Here is a 21,871-nt window from a genome sequence, read left to right as displayed (position 1 = left end):
ATTAGTTATTGCAACTTTTTTTGATAATCATGCGACGCAAAAGAAAAGAAACATGAAATTTCATTAATTATCGATTGAAGAATCGTCTTCCACTGATCAATATGCGTACCACTTTGATTGGCATACAGTGTCCGGCGTGAGGGATGATGAGGGTAATGGATGCGAGTGTTCCTTCCCCCGAAAAATGTCGCACTCTTATTATCATCATTGTCATTATTGTTACTGGCTGCGCTTTTGTCGATACGAGGCGGCGGCAGCGGAAAGACGAGACCGGGTCGAAGGGATGGTTTTAACGAGTGCGGCCGCATTGTAATTTGAGACTCGAGAACGCGTCGGGGGATGTTCCGACGTTTTTTTCTCTCTCTTTCTCTCCCTCTTCCCCGACGTTCCTTTTTCGAGGCTCGGCGTGAAAGGGAAGAAGGGCGACGTGATCACTGTGACTTTTGTTACCCAACGTCACAAGGAAAGTGCGACAAGCATCAATTTTACGGTCGCCGCGATTAAACCACTTCGCGCGACGATAGAAAATATCGCTATTACGCACGTCTCTGGATACTTATTCTCATTTCTCATTAATAACGTGTTGAACGTCCGAGACGCATATATTTTTATGGAAAAAAAACCTCATTAATTTCCATTAAGCACAACTTTAATTCTTTTGCTTTAAGCTTATTCTCGTACAATATCTTTCAAAGGATAGAATAGAATGGAAACTCGCGAAAGACGTGTGTTTTTAGCGTCTAACATTTTACTCTACATGTATTTTGAAGAAAAATTCTCCCTTTCTCATTAAGCTATATTGTTTTTAATCCTTTAACTTCTTTTCGTTTAAATTCTTTGTACGAAATTGCGTGAGAAACATTTTCCAAGAAGTACAATAGAATCTCTCAAAAGAGACACAATTTTGCAATTAAATTTTTATTTTTTTTTTGTTTTTAGCGCATTAATTTAAGAAACACTCGCGCTATTTAAATAGCCTTATCATATCGGTCATAATTAAATCTTCAATTTTCGCTAAAGTGCCAGCGGCAACCGCGAGCCGAAAGGGGTTGTTTAGGATATCATTTACCGTAAATTTCGGAAAAAAAAGAAAGAGAGCAGAGAAAATTCGACGTTATCGGCTAGAACGCCGTGTTTGCGCGCAGTGCAGCGCGGATATGCATTCAAGCCATTGCATTGTGGCGGCGGATCGCCTCGCAGCTTCCGTTAACGATCGGCTCTCTCTCTCGCCCAGGTATTTTATTATTCGCAAAATATTCCGCGCCGGCGGCCAGAGCCGTGGCCGGGTTTATCGGCGCTTCTGTTAATTAATTTTTATCGCGCGCTGGCGCGGCACCGCGATCGGAATTTCGCATTATATATCGCGGGGAGGGAAAGGGGGGTCAGGGTGAGCCGCATGTGTGCATGCGCTTGAACGCGGCGCATAATAATAAAATCGCATGCCTCATCGATTGGCAAAACAAGAGTAATCGCGAGTAATTGCGAGAGAGCGGAAGACTTTTTGTTGTCGTTGCGGATGAACGGACCATTTAGGGGGCGCGATTAATTAATGCGGCGCACGATTCCGTCGGGGCGCCGCGATACTAAAGGATTTCGGATCCGCATTAAAATCCCCGAACCGAATCAAATTTTTAATCCCCCACTTCTTATCCCCTCGCGTCACCGTTGCTCATTAAACGCGCGCGTTATTACGCGATTTATTTACTTTTAGCCGCTGCAATCGAAGTGCAGGAAGAATTACGTGTGTGAAGGAACGAAGAAAATATAAGCGCAACAGTGTACAAGATAATACTGGAAAATTAGCCATAGAATTATATATATTCTTAATATATTCATATAGATATTCAGTTAATTGTTTTTTCGTCTCTTTAAATATTTTTCGATATTTACTTACATAAATAATTATGAAAATATGACTAGCGAATCTCTAAAACTTTTCTAAAATTATAAATCCATTTCTCACTAATCGCGTTATTAACGAAGAGAGAGGAAGACCGTAAAAAGGGGAAGGCAAATTTTAGGAAATTTTATCTTATTCGAGAAAATTAAGAGCTTCCACGTAAACAACTGCATGGAAACCTGTTTGGATAGCAAATATCACGAAATAGCTCCGCCTTAAAATTTTCCCGAAACAGGGGCGTGCATCCGCCTCTCTCCGCGCGTCACGTTTGCCGAGGCACGCGTATAATTAGCATTGTAAGAGGAAAAAAGGAATAAAACAAAAAACACAGGTGCGGTTAACGTCAGCTTGGCGAAGCATTATGCAGAAGAGACTGCGCTGGAGGGCGAGCGAGGGGCCGCGGCGCCCTTTGTTCGACGCGTGTTCGAGGATCAGCAAGAAAACGTTTAACTTTTTCGTTCCCGCCCCCGCCGCTCGCGTCCGACGAGATATATCGCTCGCTTTTTTTTATTAGCCCCGTTGTAAAATAAATTAGGGGTGAAATTATAAAGGTATCCTCCCTCCCTCTTTCGCCGCGCCTTCAAACCTTTATCGACATAGTCGCAGAATGTAAGAACGGGGTCGTTCGAAGCGAGAAAGAAAGAAAGGAGGGAAGGTTCTCCATTGATCGTGAGATCCTTGCGGTAAAGGCGGGTTCGCGTTCCCTTAATTATTACATCCGAGAAATCCAGGATTCCGTGTGTAATAAAGTACAAACTAGCAGGTCCCTTACTTTTAGCTACGCTTTCCGAATTCGAAGCGGAACAGGTGTATAACCGAACTTTGTAGAGAGAAGAAGGGGATGCAGGAAAAGAAAATTGTAGGAAACTTTAGGTGGAAAACTAAAGGAACATCAATTTCTCTCTCTTAGTGCTAATATTTAGATGTATCTAAAAATGTTCTAGTTGTTGTTCTCGTTATTTCTAAAAATGTGTAATTTTATATATTTTTATATATTTGAGTAGCATCTTACGTGATAAAGAATAATGACGATTATTATTTTATATGAAGATTAATTAATTTGATAAAACGCCTTCGCGCACTTTGCGAAACTCGTAAATTAAGTAATACTCTAATACATTTCAATCAAACAAAAATTGTCAAAAAATACGTGTCTTGTCAAAGATTCGACAAGACGCAATATTAGTATTTTTCGTCCCGCTTTTGCTGAAGAAGGTTTCACGAGGAATCTCATATCATTCGCAAAGACAAGTTCGACGCGACGCCGTAAAAAAATCATTCTGCCACCATGAAGAAGGATAGATAGGAGCCATCTCGAGTCTCGGTAGGAGGCGCGTCTCCCCGCGAGTTTCTTTTTTCCATCGCGAGACACCCGTTATACATCAATGCCGGGAGCGAGAGGGTGGGTGGCCAGAAGGGAAAGAGGGCGAGCCGCCCTTCGAAAAATCTCATTTCGCCTTCTCTACACCGGGTTAACACCGAAAACACGTGCTGCCGACTTATGAACTTCCATTCTTAATGGTTCATGAAATTGCCTTATATTTCACGTCCGGCAACACGTACATGGGGCGGAACGGATTTCGGAGGGTCCGTACCCACCCAGCGGGGACAATATAACGTGGATTCGCCTTGAAATTCAAAAATTTCACCGTGAAGGCGGCGCGGTTCGCGTCTCTCTCGGTTGGCGTTTGATCGATACGTGGTGAAAATCGAAAGATGAACCCGTAGAACACATGGAGAGCGTCGTCATTTCTCAGAGGGAAATGATGCGGTTTAATAGCGGTACTCTGTTTTACTGTCGTATATAATTTCATACTTATTACTGTTATTTCCTGTCATTTTTTTCATTTATCGTTGAATTATCGTTATCTTTATTATATACGACTGTCGTTTAATCATTCGATTTAGCACGATCGGAGCGTATAACATCACTGTCTCTGATTGATAGTGGTAGTCCTTTTAATTTGATGCATCCGATAAGTCGATCGCCGCAAATAAGTCAAATTTTTCGAGGATAGTTGTTCGGGGAACAATTGTCGAAAAATGGATTTCAATGGCGCAATAATTTCGACACGGCCGATCGCGCGCGTCGAAAGATAATTCAAGGCAAACTAATTTCGCGAGTACGCCTGTGTGCGCGACGGTAAATCCGAAAGGTCAATAAATAATGGCGCGATTGTATCGCAACGGGCGGTTTATGAAGCGCCGTTTGTTTACCCGCTAAGCGCGCAACATCGGGATGAAATGCAACCGTATCTGTTGCCGCAATTATTTACCGTTCGATTTTTTCTACGCATCTTGCATCATGCGACCGCACATTTCTTTATCGATGTCGACGATCGTTATTATAATCGCGCGATCCGACATGCGATTGCGAAAATATGACAGATACGTCTAGAGGATACAATATAAGTACATTATAAGTAAAGTAACTATAAAATTATATATTTTTCCATGGAATGTATACTTAGATTCTTTGGGATAAAAATATCATAAAATTTTTCATCGTTCAATAATATTTTCAAAGGAGCATTTTTGGCATGCGCCGCAATAATCAGAAGCATGACGGATAATATGCGAAATATCCGAGAAATATTGAGATTACGTTCATATAATATTTATTTTCGCAAACCGTCTCCTCGACGTATACTCTCGCTCCGCGAGCATCCACTCTGCAAAATAAAGCATAATTTGATGCATTAACGTCATTTACCTTTCGCGCGCGGATTCATTAGTTAGGGGGAGTCTCTCTCCCCCGTTCTCACAGTACACCGGGAACAGGCAATCAAGCTCGCGTCGATTAATCGCGACATTTTACGCGAAGAAAAAGGAGAGGAGATAAAAGAGTCGCCACGAGCGCTAATTAAGCTTCGCGGCCGGCGAATCTCCCGTGTGCGATTCGTATTCGCCGGCGAGAACGAAAATTCGCCGCGAGCGAAACTTGGGTAACACTCGTTAGCTTCGATTTATTCGCTTTTTCGTCGCGGGCTGCGCGCGTCTCCAACCCCCGCCAGTTTCTCCGAAGCCGAAGACAAAGTTGGCAACTCCGGCCGCATTAAAGCGCGGCTACCGCACGGCTTATTAGTAAAAAGCATGACAAACGACTCGCGGTTTAACCCCACCGGCTCGACTCGGCTCGGTACGACTTAGCTACGGTCAGCCGCGGACTGACCGGCCCCAGTTGGGCCGTATAAGCGGGCGTGCAACACGGCGCGCGAGGTGATATACGGCAATTTTTAGTCACGCTTTTATACAGAAATAAATCCACCGGTTAACGCGCCCGCTGCACCCCGGATTCCCGTAAGGGCGGGCGCCCGATGCGCCCAAGTAAGAGTCGTTGAGCAGAGACTGAAATAAAAAAAGCTTTCAGACGTATAAAAAGCTTGTAGAAATGTAACATTTATTTTGTAATTATTTGTATAAGACACATTTATACTATAACTGTATTGTTATTGATTTTAAATACCGAGTGACAATTTTGAAATACTGGAGGAATAAAATATTTAAACCGACATATTATTTTTAAAAATTTTTGCCCACTAAAAATTCGGAGTAAAAATTTATGTCCATAGATATTTACTACAATGTGCCGAAGTAAAAGTTGAATAGAGACTGAAATAAAAAAGGCTTTCAGACGTATAACGCGAATAAAAAGCTTGGAGAAATATAACATTTATTTTGTAATTATTTATATAAGACATATTATACTATAACTATATATTATTATTGATTTTAAATACCGTATGACAATTTTTAAATATTAGAGGAAAAATATTGAAACTGACATATTATTTTTAAAATTTTTGTCTATTAAAAATTCAGAATAAAAATTGATATCCATAGATGTTTACTAGAAACCGCTTTTTATCATTGAATTTTAATCTTTAAAGTTACTCTACCTACTGAAAATTATAGAAACATCATAAATATGATAAAGTACTTCAATAACTTATTGAATTTTAAATTTATTAATTTTAAAATCAAATTACATTTTTTTATTTAATTACAAAAATAAATATTCGAAAGAACACATTCTCTTCCACTTTTTAATTTTTAAGATGAAAAACGTGAGTCATTTTTCCGTGCAATGCATCTCTATAAAAATACAGACGAAAAATCAATTGATAATATTTACAAACGTTCTCTTCTCATGCGAATAAATTACCTGAGTACCAAACCAAATTTATATCACCTCTACTAAGTCTATATTTTTTTCTAGTAGTAAGCCGAGAATTAAGTAGTAGGTGCACAATATACTCAGTAATTAAGTATAATTTCCAGTAATAATTTACGACATCCTTAACTCAAGTACTTTTATGTAAGTGAAATAAAAATGGATCAGAGAAAAAGAAGCGGAAGTTTACCATGTAGCACAAAAAGTTTCAAGTGTATCCTAATTGTCTCTCGAAATTCTGATTTCGTACAAGCCCGAAGGGAGAAAATTTCAGAGGTCCTTCGCGCCGGGATGCGCGTGCGACGAGATGCAGATGGCCGAGAAGCGACACATTACTAACGTAGAACGCTGTTAAGTGATCCTAATGCCGGCGGCCTAATCGCCGCTAATACCACTGATCACCATCTCTCTCTCCCTCGCTCTCTCTTTCTCTCTCTCTCTCTCCTTGCCATCTCCGATGCATTGTCATGCACTTTGACTAACGTTTCTGGCGCTCACCTCCGCCATTCGTGTTCCGTAATGAGGATTACGCCGATGGTCACGCGTATTAATCACCGTCGTTTCACATGGATACCATGATTCTGGTTAGCCGGATCGTACATAATAATGATGGAGAGGACGAATCAGCCGGAAGAGAACCGTATGGATTAACGCGAGCGATCCCGATTAGCGAAGCGCGAACGATATTTTGCGATATACATATATATATGTATATTCCCGGGCTTGTCGCTCACTTGTAAATTCGGTCGAGGTATTGTCTCGGCGGGCCGTTAATTTTGCACCGTAATAAGAAAGGATTTTGGTGACAACCTAGTTTCCAGGCGAATATAGGGAATATATGGAGAAGGAAAATTTGGAGTGCCTTATGTAAATAATATTGTACCCGTAAAAATTATTGTGTCATTAAAATCCAAATAATATATTTAAAAAAATAAAAGTTCTAATAATCGAAAAAATTTGAATCCAGCTAAACTTGACACTGAAATTTATTTTAAGATTATTTTTGCTACATCGAACAAGACAGGATAAAGTTTACAAAGTAAGCAATAACTTCTTTCGTCGATGAATGAAAATTTATGGCAGATAGATAGCGTCACGACGTTAAATATTCTGGAACAAATTGTTTATTCTTCGATTCATTATAGCTCGTGTTAGCTGCGTTAGACATTAAATTAAAGATTATCGAGAGAAACAAGGAATATCGTTAAAGGTATTAATTAAAATTCAAACACACAACTGAATAGCTCGATTTTCGGCATTGTTATCGACCTTTTTCGTTTATCCGAGAATGTTATTCGACGAGAGAACGAGTTTTTTACGGATTTGAGATGGACCAGGAAGAGATACGACTGGTCGGTTAGTGTCGATTAGGCGCGGACATTAGGGTCACTTAGTACCGGTTAGGATCGTTGCTTCGGTGGCGCACGCTATACCAATCTAAATTTAAATACACTTTAACACCTACTACTATTTATTATACCATTCGACATTCACGGGCTTCGGCAGACTATGGAACGTCGGCCAATCATGCGCCCGTTAATGGGTCGTCCAGAGAGCGGACGCCATAAATCACGAAACTGGAGATGAACAAGCAGGTAAGAACGAGGATGCAGGGAACGGAGGATGTAACCCCGAGGTTACTGTTAGGTTCACCTACATTCTCCGAAATACTGGTCTCATAAAATCACGCTTTTGCGACTCCTCCAGAAAATAATTCTTTCTTCGACGATTTGGACGTTCAACAATTAATAGTATTATTTGAAAAAGTTTTCTGCAAAATTTTATAACAAAATAGAGGAGTTTCGCGAAATCTTTTTATTTTATATATCTTAATTCTAGAACGAGCTTATTTTTTTAAATAGAATCTTAATATGTATATTAACAAGATTAAAAATTTTAATATTATGAAATAATATTAAAATAAAATTCTATTTTATTAATATAGCAAGAGTCTATTAAAAAATGAGTTCTTTCTAAAATTAACAGATAAAAAATAAAAAGCATTCGCGAAACGTTCAAGTGTTTATCCCCAGAAGAGTCGTTCTCTTTAATCAACGAGAGAAACTCTGATAATAATTATGTCAATGAACATCAGGTGATTGCGGTTTAATCGAGGCATAATTTGATATCGCCGGTAAAAGAAATTAATCGAGGGATCTTTTTCTGGCGGAATTCCCTGCTTTTACAAATCTAGTGCGAATGTGCACAGCCGAGTGTATTAATTCGAGCATGAGTCAGATGGGCACAGAGAGACGGAGCGGAGTGACACGTTCTCCGTGCATCCGGGACATGCAAATTAATGCATCGGAGTGTACGTGCCGGAGCAGAACGATCGGATAGCTCGGTTCTGACCCCCTCCCTCTCTCCCTCTTTTTGCACGTCCTCATTTACTCCGGCATTTACAACCGTCCGAGAGAACATTCCGGCAATTCGCGTTAACGCCTCGTCGGTTCACATCGGACCCCCGTCACGTCCTCTTCCCCCCTCGTCTCGATGAATTTATGCGTACACTGCTTAAAAGCCGCTTTTACAACGTTCTCGATTAACGATATATAGAAGCGCAATCTGGATAAATTGATTTATCCGTACGTAGAACGAGAGAGATAGCGTATGTGACATAATCTCTTTGTATCTCATACATAATGATGCTAAGACGTGATAATATTTATTTAATTTGAAAAAATTCCTATTATATCTATTTTCTGTTATCTAGAAAATTAAGTCTTAAATTGAATCTCGATATTAATGAAAACATTACTTAGTATAAATTTTTAAAAAATATGTTTAATATTTTTAGCACAATCTGTAACTTTAAGGTGTAGACACGTTGAAACATATAATAACATATACAAAATATATTTAGATTCTGCAGTCGAATACTCTTATCATATAATCATTAGCACTATCTGGATACTTAATATTGGACGACAAATGCAGTATTTGCTTATCAAACCGTGATTTGCCGAGATCACTCAATACAATTTCCGCGAGCGATAACATGGCGTTTTAATTGTTATTAATCAACGCGTATATGCGTTTCGTTTTAGCAGTGACATAAATTAAACACGAAGAGTAGAGCGATATACGTATATAATCCAGCGATATGTTTAATGACCGAATTAATTACTGCCGTTCTCTATTCCTGGAGTATATTTCCGCATAATTTATTTATTTTTCTCGAATACGTCAATCACCCCCCGTCCACCTCACGCTATGTTTGCCTGTCAGATTTGAATTCGCGCGAATTGCGCGGATCGCAATGCGTAACTGATAATGATGAGCGTTTTAATTATTCATAACCATCATTTAGAGCATGCATCATATATATTACGTGATATTAATTTATATGATATAATTAGTATTAATATTAATCGTTGCGGCATTTGTTTCATGCTCTATATATTCTTGTAAATAGTGCCGGTTACGCTTATATTTTAATTCTTTGCTTCTCTCAAAATTATTTGTGCCATTTTTACTAAATCACTATTTTATACCAAATTGATTAAATAATACAAAGAGAAGTCTATAAAATATTACCAATTAAAATCATACTATATGTTAAAAATTAAAAAAGAAAATAAAGTAAAAAAGATATAATAATAGAAAATTGAGAAGAGAGGGAAATGTTTTTCCCCTGAGTTCACGACATTAATCGAGATCGCGGAATCGGATGAGTTCGGATAAATGTACGACTTTTATGGATTGCGAGAGACATATCGATTTTTGCGAAGCCCAGACGTAAACCCATCGATCCTTTTTCAAAGGCGCGCTTAGGCGACCAGGACGTCGGCAAATTGTATCAGCGGCACCTAGAGACCTTTATTATCCCCGCGAGAGCTTTCGGTATACCTCGGAGGAGAGGGAGGTCGAATGATGGCCGTGACTCGCAAGTTACTTTCCCCCCATCATCCCTCGTGCTATTCGCGTCATTCGCACTCACGAATAGCTTTCAATGGCGATACTCGACATTTTTCACTTCACCCCCTAACCCTTCCCGCACCGACTTGTGCTGAGCCACGCGTATTTCATTATTTATCACAAGGGAGCATTGTGTATGGTGCTCTCGCACATACGCTATTTCCTAGATGAAAACGGTCCAGAGAGTCGCGTCGAATATACTTTCCCGAGATGTGTCTGCTACATCGGGAGTCGCGAGATTCAACGTCACTTTGTGATTCGGATAACGTTACGTATATTTAACAGACAAGAGCATTTAAAATATACATATGCTCGTTATAGGACTTTAATTATAATTTAGAACCAATTTTCTTTAAAAGAAATTTAATTATACGTTGGTACTCTTCCTCTGCATATAAAATTAAATATTTTTGTAACTAAATCTTAAAATATTTAAAAAAATTTTTTAATATTTTAAAAACGCGAATTTTTTGTAATGAATAATCATTCAAATCTCTACACGATATATAATTCGTCAAAAAAAATCACAGTGAAAAATATTTGCATTCTCGATAGGAAACGTATGTTGGTTTTGGTATATTTCCTCTACTAAATTCAATTTTGACTTTTTTAAGAATAAGCAAAGTGCGTTACAATGCTTAATATAAATTTTATATGTGATTCGGATAACGTTCCGTCTATTTGGACAGGCGAGAACATTTAAAATATACATATGCTCGTGATAGGACTTTAATTATAATTTAGAACCAATTTTCTTTAAAAGAAATTTAATTATACGTTGGTACTCTTCCTCTGCATATAAAATTAAATATTTTTGTAACTAAATCTTAAAATATTAAAAAAAATTTTTTAATATTTTAAAAACGCGAATTCTTTGTAATATTAGAATTGGCAAAATTATAATATTCTATCTGCTTAATCTGTCAAAAAGTAAAAAAAAATTTTTTGTTAACCACACACGGTGTTCCCAAACGGTCTCCCATCTCATTGTCAGTACTACTCTCTCTACATATAAAATTAAATATTTTTATAACTAAATCTTAAACTATTTAAAATAATTTTTTAATATTTTAAAAACGCGAATCCTTTGTAATATTAGAATTAGCAAAATTATATAGTATTCATATGCTTGATCTGTCAGAAAGTAAAAAAAAAAAAAAAAATATTTTTGTCAACAACACACGGTGTTCCCAAGCGGTCTCCCATCTCAGTACTAATCGTGCTCAACATTTCTTGACTGCGGTGATCGGACGAGAACCGGTACTTTAAACGTGATATGGCCGTTGACGAAAGAAGATATTTTCTGTTACGTGAAAATATATCAAATTTTAACGAAGCTTTTCTTTTTATTTAATCTCTAACAGATCAATTATAACAATTTATTCATAAATAAAATGAATAATCATTAAAATCTCTACACGATATATAATTCGCCAAAAAAAAGGGTGAAAAATATTTGCACTCTTGATAGGAAACGTATGTTGGTTTTGGTATATTTCCTCTACTAAATTCAATTTTGACTTTTTTAAGAATAAGCAAAGTGCGTTACAATGCTTAATATAAATTTTATATGTGATTCGGATAACGTTCCGTCTATTTGAAGACAGACGAGGGCATTTAAAATATACATATGCTCGTGATAGAACTTTAATTATAATTTAGAACCAATTTTCTTTAAAAGAAATTTAATTATACGTTGGTACTCTTCCTCTGCACATAAAATTAAATATTTTTGTAACTAATTCTTAAAATATTTTAAAAAATTTTTTAATAATTTAAAAACGCGAATTCTTTGTAATATTAGAATTGGCAAAATTATAATATTCTATCTGCTTAATCTGTCAAAAAGTAAAAAAAAATTTTTTGTTAACCACACACGGTGTTCCCAAACGGTCTCCCATCTCATTGTCAGTACTACTCTCTCTACATATAAAATTAAATATTTTTATAACTAAATCTTAAACTATTTAAAATAATTTTTTAATATTTTAAAAACGCGAATCCTTTGTAATATTAGAATTAGCAAAATTATATAGTATTCATATGCTTGATCTGTCAGAAAGTAAAAAAAAAAAAAAAATTATTTTTGTCAACAACACACGGTGTTCCCAAGCGGTCTCCCATCTCAGTACTAATCGTGCTCAACATTTCTTGACTGCGGTGATCGGACGAGAACCGGTACTTTAAACGTGATATGGCCGTTGACGAAAGAAGATATTTTCTGTTACGTGAAAATATATCAAATTTTAACGAAGCTTTTCTTTTTATTTAATCTCTAACAGATCAATTATAACAATTTATTCATAAATAAAATGAATAATCATTAAAATCTCTACACGATATATAATTCGCCAAAAAAAAGGGTGAAAAATATTTGCACCTTCGATAGGAAACGTATGTTGGTTTTGGTATATTTCCTCTACTAAATTCAATTTTGACTTTTTTAAGAATAAACAAAGTGCGTTACAATGCTTAATATAAATTTTATATGTGATTCGGATAACGTTCCGTCTATTTGAAGACAAACGAGGGCATTTAAAATATACATATGCTCGTGATAGGACTTTAATTATAATTTAGAACCAATTTTCTTTAAAAGAAATTTAATTATACGTTGGTACTCTTCCTCTGCATATAAAACTAAATATTTTTATAACTAAATCTTAAAATATTTTGAAATTATTGATTAATTGAATAATTTTTGTATCACGTTTTATCAAACTGAAAACTATATATATTTGTTAGAAAAGCATATTTTGATTATATTATTTATAAATTTCGGACCTTTTACTTCTCCTACTATAAAAGAACAATTCGATGTAATCAATAATTAGCACGTATGACATCGCGATAAAATCTAGGTTTTAAGACGCGCTATCGAAGACCTATTTCGTTCTGTTTGGAAACATTTACGTCTCTGTCAATATCGCTGCGCGAAATTAAAAAAACTTGCGGTCATAAATTTCCGAACGTTTCCAATAAATTCTTTCTCCATTCTTGGATTCCCCTAAAGGGAAACACGTCTTCCTTACAAGACAAACGATTCCTCTTGCAATAGGACGAACGATTACGGCGTAACAAGTTTTGTGAGCTGTCCCCGAAGAAGCACTTTCTTTCGATCCGCAGGGGTCGCGTTTAGTCCGACACCGCCCCGCGGAGGAGCTGTCGACCCCTTTTGTCCGAGACAATCGTCCCGCTCGTAATCACCGTTTTCAGCGTCGCTGATGCTGAGAGACGGATGCAAGTATAGGCCAAGAGTGATTTAGGACGTTCGTGTAACGCGATACGACGAACAAACAGCGGCACCGCTATTACAGATCCAAAAGGGCCATAAACGATCTCGTGATGGCGGAAAGAGGACCGCATACGGTAGAACTCTGTAGAGACCTGCGGTTGTTGTGTCGTAAATCTAATCCGGATGCGCGTCATCGGTCGGGGATGGGGTTCTTCGTTGACATGGTGGATCAAAAATGAACCGGCGAGAGTATTATGATAGCGGATGGATTTCTCCGATCGATCATTTTATAGCGACATGTAAATTTCATCGCTCTCTCGCGCTGTAACTGATTCGTTGTAAAGAAGCAGTAGGAAAATGTGCGCGATTTCTATCTTCTTGCTGTAACGCGTGAATCTGATCGCGGTTTTTTTATGGCAATAAATAGTTTTCTCATCCCTGTTTCGCTCTAACTGTAATAAAAAATAATCACGCGATAGCAGATGCTAATACTTTGAAATATTCGTATATCAAGAGATGCTTTGCTTTATCCTCTTTCCGAAAATGATAAGAATACCGCATTCTCTCTCTCGTTAAAAAAATATATAAACTGCAGACGCTGTGACATTTTCTGTGAAAACATTCATTAAAACATTTTAATAACGCAGAGTGGTGCATTATTTTCTTGTGTAATATTTGAAATAGACGCATTATACTTGAAAGAATGAAGTTTTTTGTTATATGTTCTCTATTATGGAATGACATATCCATGAAGAAAATAAAATTCCATTATTGACATTACAATGCAACTTTCCAAAATAGTTTTAGAAAAATATTTATTTTAGTTGACCAAAAAATTCTGTTTTATTCAAATTCAAATAAATATAAATTAATATAATCGTATTTCGACAACGAATATATTACTATTATTAATAATATAAATTATATATAATAATAATAATAATAATAATATAATAATATAAACTACAGTCCCAAATCTTTTTCATTTGGTACCAATGCGAAAAAAATTAAGAAGATTTTTTTTTATCATTAATATATGTATATAAGTAGATCTGCTATAAATTTTCTTAAATACTAATTTTCACACAAGACTGCTATCACTGGAGTGAAACTTCGGTTTTATGGGGACGCTTATCGAAAGAAATTTTAATAAAAAAAAAAAAAAAACAAACAAAGTACCCACAAGAGAGTATATTTTATATCTATAACTGTTACTTTTTCCAGGATATTTTTTCTTATCGTAACGTGCGTAAAGCGCGTCTGATAAAATTCATACAATATCGCGTATACACGAAAACCCCGTATATACGCGAGAGCAAAATACCTGCGAGAGGAAGAGATTTTGATTTCGCGGAGGTTCGTATTTTCCACACGCGCAGGCCGTTTCGCTTCCATTCGTTAATCCGGACTCCCGGGCTAATTACACGCGGATCTCTCGGATATTGCGTACCCGCAAGCCGCCGTCCCCACGTCGATGAGAATGGCGCCGAAAGTCGGGCGCGGCGCCGCTGTTTCGTTAAATTAACGTTTATTAGCTGCCCCTTAGTCGCGCGTAAATTCCACGGTTATCGCTTCCCGCCGCGCTAATTTCGCCGTGTGCGCGCGAAGACGGACGAAAATCATACGTATTTCGAACATTTCGAGAGCAAAACGAATGTCTCGTCGTTGTGGCGGCGGTTTCTCTTCTGAACAACTCTAGTATCGAGGAGAGAAAGGGGGGCGCAGTTGTATATCATGGGAATATAAAACTCGCCCTCAAGTCGGCCGACGTTTCCGCTTCTCTTTTCCGAGTCGGCGGGTAAAAGGAGGAAAACGACACGCCGAGAGCGCGTTTATTGCGACGCGGTGTAATTATTTTTCGCTCTGCCGCGGAAACGCGAGAGATCAACCCTTTCCCCTCCTAGCTGGCAGTTTAAAAAGTACCGAGAGATGTTTCGAATAATCCTTCTCCGTTGCTAATTGCTGCTATAGAACTTAAATTTTGTCGTTAATAATCAAATGCATCTAGATAATTAAATGATTACAACTGTCAGGTTTACATAATCTCTCTCTCTCTCTCCATTCGGTCTCTTTATGTTTAATACCAAGTTTATTTTGTTTTCTAACGTCTCATAAAGTGTATAAATGTGTCCGACTTATGTGCTGCACCTTTCTCATTTTTTATACAAACGTTTGACACGAAACGCATAATCGTTCTATTATTTATTGATCCGGATTATTTAAAGATCGTATCTCTCTTCTCCTTCGTGACTTTTTCTTAAAAAAATACTCGACAAGATTAGCTTCGTGATTCGATCACATGGTCAATGGCTGACAGCACGTGGCAGCCGAAAATCTTGCGGTACTTCCTTCCCGATGATTCCTGCCATGTGTTTCAAAGGCACACCGGAGAATAACTTATGGACAATTAACACTTCCTGGAGCGATGTCCTGCTTTTCAGCAACGTTCCGAATTACCGATGGTGACGAACGGTTGATAAATGGCGGCATCCTGTGTGTGAGACGAGAAGGTTTTTTTTTCTTTAGGACGAACATGATCACCTGGGGACTGGGTGGCACGGCTTGAGAGCAAATATTTGAAATGCGCAAATTGGCAGGCTTCTGTGTGTATCGGCGAAGCAAATTAAACTCGTCATAACAATTTTTAAAAATATATACGCGCTGCGCATAAAGAATTTAATTACTTAATGGCTAAACACACTGCGAGAGTCAGTGTTTCGCACAATATTCGCGGACTGTGTGTATGCTTTTGTATAAATTTCAATTAGCAGATTAAAGTTTGCGCCAGCGGTGTCAGCAATGCATATTTTTAATATTCAGAATCGATTATTTCGGTCGGTGTTTGATGCATCATGATCCTTTCAAAGCTTCATGCATAAACAATTAAAAACAATACAAGCAATTTTTAATATACCTTTAATTTATCAAAGGATATTTTTTTCTACGGGAAAAATGTAATTCATATATATATATATAATTCTTTTATTATATTTTTCTCTATTCGCGAGAAAGACTGCATCAGCTGCGTTGAAAACGCGAGAAAGCCAACAAATTGAGAAACGGATATTAAGGTCAAATTGCAAATGCATCGGTTTTTTTCTTGTTAACGCGGTCTTTGATACGATCCGCGATCTAGGCCAATGTTTCGACCTTTCGGAAAGCCGTATATATACGGGCATTATTTTATCGAAAGCTGCCGCAGCCGCGGTTTGATGGAACCCAATTGTGCACGCGGAAATCGCAGGGAAAAACGGAAGAGAGGGGGCGAACGATTCATTGAAACCGCATTTTATTAATATACCGTGAAAAAAATATTGCGAGCATTTATATTGTGGAGCAGCGCGATGCTGACGAGCGCATTTCCCCATCGAACGAGGGCATCCATCCAGGGACAATTATGCGTGGTATGACGACGCTAATTTCCGCCGATGGAAATGCGAGAGCCGCGTATAGCAATAAGCGCTCGCGCGCGCGAGGTAATTCTCAGTCACCCGGTGATAACGAGCGAATTGATTGGAATGGAGATAACACGCGGGGCACTTCATTTGCAGTTTTCACCCGGTGCCGCTTTGTGCGACCGGAAAAGGGATCGCTCGCAATTTGTTCCAAGGATTCATTCGAAAAGATACGGCCGTAATTGTATATCTGTGTATCTCGCGCTGCGCACATTGCATTGCACGCAATTTGCATGCCTGATTGATATTGAAAATTTAAATTGTCGCGTGTGTTTTAATCTTGCTTTTTCAATATGCAGTTATATCTCGGCATGTTTCTCGAAGAATGTGACGGGAGTAATTTTAGTAACAGGAAATAGTTTTTTATTTAATATTTTAATTATATAAAATTATATAATTATATTAAAAAATAATATATATATAAAAAATTATGAAATTATAAAAATTAATTATAAAACTTATATTAATCGTAAAGTCCTACCGCGAATTAGAAAGATATTTAAATCTGAAATTATATCTGAACTATATCGAGAAATAATATATATTTAAAGATATAAAAATTAAACATTTTTAAGAGAGAAAATTCTGATGTACGGCTCTCTCTCCAAGATTACCATCCTCCTCGTTTAAGTTCAAGTCGCACGCTTTCGCGTTCAATAATTAATACGAGACGCACAAACGCTCGCGCAGCCTGGAATTCGTAATCTGCATTATGATCTACATGGCAGAGGGAATGCGCGATTGCGGTCGCTCGCACGCATGTAAGATGCACCTAACCGCTGATGCGCGTTAGCGGAGTCATCGGGTCGCATTTAATTCCGCAAATGCGCGCTCGAATTTGTTCCCCGGGAACAACTTCCTGCGGGATGATCGCCGCTCTTACGACAACCACATGTTACCAAGGAAGTCGTTCCCCGTGTATGTAAAGAGAAGGAGGAACAGAGAGAGCACACTTCCTGGAGCGTGGGTCTCGTCTGAGACTTCAGCAGCAGCCACCTGTCCCGGGGTCCTCGGGGAACGGTAGTTGGGGATATGCGCGCGTAGATTCTGAAACTCGAGAAAATCTCCTCCTCCGCAGTCTTCGTCCACCCTCCCTCTCCCTTTCTCACCCTGCTCACGTAGAGAGCAGCAGGAATCCTGTTACATGACGCGCCACGTGGCGCGGGCATGTTGCCCAGACCGATTTTCCCCGTCGTCATTCGCGGGAAACGAAAACGTATGACGCGCGGAAGAGAGGAAACCTGGATCTAGGAACCGTGTCAGCCGCAGGAACCAGTCGAGAAGCGGAGCAAAGATATCGAGGTAGACGTGCCATATTGTTTTTTGAGCATTAGCCCCTCGGCTGAAAGTTTAAAGTTATGACTTGTATCTTCTCTAATATTAGAGATTGCTTATTATTATTACATTGATAATGTTGCTCCAAATTCTTGAATAAATGCTCTTTTTTTAAAAATGGTTGTAGTCTAAAATATTAATTTTTCGATTTAGCCATTAAAAATATAATAAGAAACATGATAAAAATAATATAAATGAAAATTTTGAAACTTGTATGTATAGAATAATGTAATATTTTTATTTAAAAATATTTCCGCTACACACAAACATAATACACACTCTATTGTTATATATATTTCGATTATATAAAAAAAACGCGAATTCTTTGTAATATTAGAATTGACAAAATTATAGCATTTATCTGATTGATCTGCCAAAAAGTAAAAAAAAAATTTTTTTTGTCAACAACACACGGTGTTCCCAAGTGGTCTCCCATCTCAGTACTAATCGTGCTCAACATTTCTTGACTGCGGTGATCGGACGAGAACCGGTACTTTAAACGTGATGTGGCCGTTGTCGAAAGAATATATTTTCTGTTACGTGAAAATAAATCAAATTTTAACGAAGCTTTTCTTTTTATTTAATCTCTAACAGATCAATAATAACAATTTGTTGATAAATAAAATGAATAATTATTAAAATCTCTACACGATATATAATTTGCCAAAAAAAATCACAGTGAAAAATATTTGCACTCTCGATAGGAAACGTATGTTGGTTTTGGTATATTTCTTCTACTAAATTCAATTTTGACTTTTTTAAGAATAAGCAAAGTGCGTTAGAATGCTTAATATAAATTTTATATGTGATTCGGATAACGTTCCGTCTATTTGAAGACAGACGAGGGCATTTAAAATATACATATGCTCGTGATAGGACTTTAATTATAATTTAGAATCAATTTTCTTTAAAAGAAATTTAATTATACGTTGGTACTACCTCTCTATATATAAAATTACATATTTTTGTAACTAAATCTTAATATATTTAAAACAATTTTTATATTTTAAAAACGCGAATTCTTTGTAATATTAGAATTGGCAAAATTATATAGTATTCATATGCTTGATCTGTCAAAAAGTAAAAAAAAAAAAAAATTATTTTTGTCAACAACACACGGTGTTCCCAAGCGGTCTCCCATCTCGGTACTAATCGTGCTCAACATTTCTTGACTGCGGTGATCGGACGAGAACCGGTACTTTAAACGTGATATGGCCGTTGTCGAAAGAATATATTTTCTGTTACGTGAAAATAAATAAAATTTTAACGAACCTTTTCTTTTTATTTACTCTCTAACAGATTAATTATAACAATTTGTTGATAAATAAAATAAATAATCATTAAAATCTCTACACGATATATAATTCGCCAAAAAAAAATTACAGTGAAAAATATTTGCACTCTCGATAAGAAACGTATGGTTTTGATATATTTCCTCTATTAAATTCAATTTTGACTTTTTTTTAAAAATAAGCAAAGTGCGTTACAATGCTTAATATAAATTTTGTATGTGATTCGGATAACGTTCCGTCTATTTGGACAGACGAGAACATTTAAAATATACATATGCTCGTGATAGGACTTTAATTATAATTTAGAACCAATTTTCTTTAAAAGAAATTTAATTATACGTTGGTACTCTTCCTCTGCATATAAAATTAAATATTTTTGTAACTAAATCTTAAAATATTTAAACAAATTTTTTAATATTTTTAAAACGCGAATTCTTTGTAATATTAGAATTGGCAAAATTATAATATTCTATCTGATTTATCTGTCAGAAAGTAAAAAAAAAATTTTTTGTCAACAACACACGGTGTTCCCAAGCGGTCTCCCATCTCAGTACTAATCGTGCTCAACATTTCTTGACTGCGGTGATCGGACGAGAACCGGTACTTTAAACGTGATATGACCGTTGACGAAAGAAGATATTTTCTGTTACGTGAAAATAAATCAAATTTTAACGAAGCTTTTCTTTTTATTTACTCTCTAACAGATCAATTATAACAATTTGTTGATAAATAAAATGAATAATTATTAAAATCTCTACACGATATATAATTCGCCCAAAAAATCACAGTGAAAAATATTTGCATTCTCGATAGGAAACGTATGTTGGTTTTGGTATATTTCCTCTATTAAATTTTCAATTTTGACTTTTTTAAGAATAAGCAAAGTGCGTTACAATGCTTAATATAAATTTTATATGTGATTCTCGGATAACGTTCTGTCTATTTGAACAGACAAGAGAATTTAAAATATACATATGCTCGTGATAGGACTTTAGACTTTAATTATAATTTAAAATCAATTTTCTTTAAAAGAAATTTAATTATACGTTGGTACTCTCTCTCTCTCTCTCTCTACATATGAAATTAAATATTTTTGTAACTAAATCTTAAAATATTTATAAAAATTTTTTATAAAAATTTTTAAAACGCGAATTCTTTGTAATATTAGAATTGGCAAAATTATAATATTCTATCTGATTTATCTGTCAAAAAATAAAAAAAAATTTTTTGTCAACAACACACGGTGTTCCCAAGCGGTCTCCCATCTCAGTACTAATCGTGCTCAACATTTCTTGACTGCGGTGATCGGACGAGAACCGGTACTTTAAACGTGATATGGTCGTTGACGAAAGAAGATATTTTCTGTTACGTGAAAATAAATCAAATTTTAACGAAGGTTTTCTTTTTATTTAATCTCTAACAGATCAATAATAACAATTTGTTGATAAATAAAATGAATAATTATTAAAATCTCTACACGATATATAATTTGCCAAAAAAAATCACAGTGAAAAATATTTGCCCTCTCGATAGGAAACGTATGTTGGTTTTGGTATATTTCCTCTACTAAATTCAATTTTTACTTTTTTAAGAATAAGCAAAGTGCGTTACAATGCTTAATATAAATTTTATATGTGATTCGGATAACGTTCCGTCTATTTGAAGACAGACGAGGGCATTTAAAATATACATATGCTCGTGATAGGACTTTAATTATAATTTAGAATCAATTTTCTTTAAAAGAAATTTAATTATACGTTGGTACTACCTCTCTACATATAAAATTACATATTTTTTTAACTAAATCTTAATATATTTAAAACAATTTTTATATTTTAAAAACGCGAATTCTTTGTAATATTAGAATTGGCAAAATTATAATATTCTATCTGATTTATCTGTCAAAAAGTAAAAAAAAATTTTTTGTCAACAACACACGGTGTTCCCAAGCGGTCTCCCATCTCAGTACTAATCGTGCTCAACATTTCTTGACTGCGGTGATCGGACGAGAACCGGTACTTTAAACGTGATATGGTCGTTGACGAAAGAAGATATTTTCTGTTACGTGAAAATAAATCAAATTTTAACGAAGGTTTTCTTTTTATTTAATCTCTAACAGATCAATAATAACAATTTGTTGATAAATAAAATGAATAATTATTAAAATCTCTACACGATATATAATTTGCCAAAAAAAATCACAGTGAAAAATATTTGCCCTCTCGATAGGAAACGTATGTTGGTTTTGGTATATTTCCTCTACTAAATTCAATTTTTACTTTTTTAAGAATAAGCAAAGTGCGTTACAATGCTTAATATAAATTTTATATGTGATTCGGATAACGTTCCGTCTATTTGAAGACAGACGAGGGCATTTAAAATATACATATGCTCGTGATAGGACTTTAATTATAATTTAGAATCAATTTTCTTTAAAAGAAATTTAATTATACGTTGGTACTACCTCTCTACATATAAAATTACATATTTTTTTAACTAAATCTTAATATATTTAAAACAATTTTTATATTTTAAAAACGCGAATTCTTTGTAATATTAGAA

At 36.0% G+C, this 21,871-nt stretch overlaps 1 protein-coding gene, 1 long non-coding RNA gene, 5 other non-coding genes and 2 pseudogenes across 8 annotated transcripts in view; 1 reads left to right on the top strand and 8 right to left on the bottom strand.

The window, feature by feature from the left end:
• Window positions 1-21,871, top strand: part of LOC145934112 (uncharacterized) — a 318,213-nt gene that overhangs the window by 103,712 nt on the left and 192,630 nt on the right. The gene's annotated exons all lie outside the window — the stretch shown is intronic.
• The window catches only part of Pxb (putative Hedgehog signaling attenuator pxb), a 499,142-nt gene that overhangs the window by 457,268 nt on the left and 20,003 nt on the right, over window positions 1-21,871 (bottom strand). The gene's annotated exons all lie outside the window — the stretch shown is intronic.
• Window positions 11,162-11,280, bottom strand: LOC145934606 (5S ribosomal RNA). Its single transcript, XR_014425072.1, has one exon. It is a non-coding gene; the product is annotated as a 5S ribosomal RNA (ribosomal RNA).
• LOC145934605 (5S ribosomal RNA) lies at window positions 12,080-12,198 on the bottom strand. The gene has a single exon (XR_014425071.1). It is a non-coding gene; the product is annotated as a 5S ribosomal RNA (ribosomal RNA).
• On the bottom strand, window positions 18,417-18,535 carry LOC145934612 (5S ribosomal RNA; annotated as a pseudogene).
• On the bottom strand, window positions 19,122-19,240 carry LOC145934611 (5S ribosomal RNA; annotated as a pseudogene).
• LOC145934607 (5S ribosomal RNA) lies at window positions 19,819-19,937 on the bottom strand. The gene has a single exon (XR_014425073.1). It is a non-coding gene; the product is annotated as a 5S ribosomal RNA (ribosomal RNA).
• On the bottom strand, window positions 20,538-20,656 carry LOC145934609 (5S ribosomal RNA). Its single transcript, XR_014425075.1, has one exon. It is a non-coding gene; the product is annotated as a 5S ribosomal RNA (ribosomal RNA).
• LOC145934597 (5S ribosomal RNA) lies at window positions 21,234-21,352 on the bottom strand. The gene has a single exon (XR_014425064.1). It is a non-coding gene; the product is annotated as a 5S ribosomal RNA (ribosomal RNA).

Source organism: Prenolepis imparis, unplaced genomic scaffold, assembly GCF_030444845.1.
Source record: "Prenolepis imparis isolate NDT839.2.m4 unplaced genomic scaffold, iyPreImpa1.0 SCAF_3, whole genome shotgun sequence".
Taxonomy (NCBI): domain Eukaryota; kingdom Metazoa; phylum Arthropoda; class Insecta; order Hymenoptera; family Formicidae; genus Prenolepis; species Prenolepis imparis.
Note: the sequence above shows the minus strand (reverse complement) of the source record. Positions and strands in the feature narration are given on the sequence as shown.